Here is a 2,996-nt window from a genome sequence, read left to right on the forward strand (position 1 = left end):
TGAGTAATGATGTTTCAGGGCTCATATATGAGAAATCAAAGGTCAAAGTGCTCAAGAGGATCAAATGAAGCTTAAAAGAGTCCAAACATGGATTTAAAGATGATATATTAAACCTTTAAGAATATGAAGACATGAATGAGTTGTTGAAAGCCAAGGCATATTAAAATCCAAAGAGCCAAAGAAAAGCAAAGTGAGAAAGTTCAAAGAATATGAAAGCTTGAAGCTTGAAAAACAAAACATGAAGACTCAAAAACCTAGAATGAGAAAAGTTTTAGAAGTTTTCATGTAAGTACTTTAAATGTTTAAAATATCGTTTGCAATATTTTGAAACCCTTAGGTTAACTTCTTGGACCTAAATACCTTTTAAAATATCTGTAAAATAATTTTATAAAGTCAAAAATTATTTTAAAAAGGTTAGTGTCATTTTTGGAATAAAAAGCATCAAAAAGAGTTTTTCCATTTGCTGTTAGTTTTTATATAGCTGCATTGAAGTGAATTTTTATCTATCAAAATCTCATTATTTTAAAAAGTGTTCAACATGAAAGTTTTATTATTTTCTCTTAGCTTTCATTTGACACCAATAACACCTAATTTGGAGTTATACATAAAAAGTTATGGCTAAAACACTGAAGCAGGGTCACTGCCGTCAAACAGCTTAACACTGTTCACGGGAGGGTCTTCAGATGACTGAACTACTGACTTCAATCGACTGAAGAATAAGTTCAGCTGATTGAAGTATTTCCAAAACAGGCAGAAAGTTGCAGCAGTGAGTTCAGTCGACTGAACTTGTGACTTCAGTCAACTGAACTTGCGACATCAGTCATCTGAACTCTAACTTCAGTTGACTGACCCTGTATCCAGTTCAATTTTTTAAGGATTTAAGGAACTTCAGTTGACTAACCACGACACTTCAGTCAACTGAACTCTATTCAACGGGAAATTTTTTTAAATTCTAATGTTTTAAAATATAGTCGTTTGAGCTCCAAACTTTCTAAAATTTTGGGAAACACTTAAAGGAAACTTTTGCAACATGGAAACAAGTTTTAAAGCCTATAAATACATGGTTTTTCAAATCAAAACTCATCCAAGAATTGAAAAATCTGCTTGTAAAGCTGAAAGTATTCTTGTTCTTCAAAGCTCTCTTGTTCACTCATTGAAAAATTATTTTGCTGAGAATTCTGAAGTGCTGATCCTTCTTTCTGAGTTCCTACTGCTAATCCTCTTCGAAGAAGGATATTGGTGAATTCTACACTTAAACTTCATTGTATTTCATATTGATATTTTACATTCAAAGTATATATTGCTGAAATTGTACTAACTTGCTCTTTGAGAGAGTATACTTGTACGCAGATTATATCTTGTTTCTTGTAGTTCATTGACATTCCAAGGTGTTTGGATTGTTGACTAAGCAAGGGGATATTGCTTAGAGAGGCGGGCTCTAGCCTATGTAAGGAGTGACCGAACGAAGGAATATCGTTTGGAGAAGGCGGGCTCTAGCCTTAACCAAGGAGTGTTGTAATCGGTATTGTTCCACTCATCAACGGAACTAAAATAGTGAATCCTTTGGTGGTTTGCCAAAGGCAAGGACGTAGGCTGGGTATAAGCCAAACCTCGTAAAAATCTTCGTCTCATTCTCTCTTTCCCTTACTCTTTATTTTCAGCATATTTAAATTGTGTGGATGGTTTAAATTTGAAAATCATATAAACTACATATATTGGAAATCAAACACACTTAAGGTTTAATTTTGATTTGGGTTGCGGAAACCGAAAGGGAGTACGTTGGTTACACCATATCTTATGGAAACCTTACGGGAGTACGTTACTTGGTTAACATCCCAAAGATAAATTTACCAAGAGTTTATTTGAGTTCTAAATATTTGAAAAGAGTGATTTGATTCATCTATACAAGGCTTTACATCAGCAAGCATAAATTCTCATTCACTACAGGGATTGGTTCAAATTTGGCAAATATAAACAAAGAACCATCTTGAGTTGTTATATTACCAAAGTGCTGAATACTTTATATCTTGGTTTGATTGTTTGTTGTTTAACTTGTACTTGACAAATAAATTGATTGTTTGGCTTGAAGATATTGTTTAATTAATTGATTGTTTAATTGTGTTATTGGTTGGATAAAAGAACTAAGTTCTCGATTGATTAAAGAATTAAACAAACAAGTCAAGAATTGGTTAAAAGAAATAAAGGAAGTTTAAGGTATCTAAAAAAGAATTAAAAGAAATTTTTAAAAGCCAATTCACCCCCCCCCCTCTCTTGGGAAGCTATTCCTAATTTCATAAAGTAAAATTCTCCACCGAAGACTTACTGAAAAAGGCGAGTGCTCTAGTAATTATCTATTGGTACCAAAGCAGAGGGAAGCTACTTGTATAGGCGAGTAAGCTTCCCTATTCTTGGATACTTTACCTGGATACATAACCCAGGGGCTCACTGAGTAAGGTGAGTGTGCTGGTATTAGGACCAGAGCAGATGGACACTACTTGTATGGGCGGGTAGTCTTCCCTATTCTCGGGAATTATCAGTAAAAATAATTATAAATGTGTGTATGATATCAGATGTCTGTGATGCTATTAATGATGTGACTTCTCAAATTCTATGTTATTGATTATCAAATAATTATATTTGGTACGTATTAAACTCTCTGCCACACACTGTTATAATTTTTTCTTCCTTACTGAGAGGTGTCTCACCCCGTCGAATTATTATTCTCTTCATGTCCTTCAGGTGATCGAACTTAGACAGCTCTAGGGTGGGGTTTAGTTGTGAGTGGTTAAAAGAACAGGTTTATGTACTAATTTTAAGCTAAAATTTTTCTGGTTATGTAATATGGAGGATTTAGTATACTCTTTTATGGGTTTGTTTATATATGTATATAGAGCTCTGGTATTATATTTGAGGTTGTCTATTTAGTTATGTTGCATGAATGGTAGAAGAGACGTATGATTGGTCTCATAATACTCTGGGCCCCACTTGGTGGGTTC

The sequence above is a fragment of the Malania oleifera genome, chromosome 7 (genome assembly GCF_029873635.1).
Source record: "Malania oleifera isolate guangnan ecotype guangnan chromosome 7, ASM2987363v1, whole genome shotgun sequence".
Lineage (NCBI taxonomy): Eukaryota > Viridiplantae > Streptophyta > Magnoliopsida > Santalales > Ximeniaceae > Malania > Malania oleifera.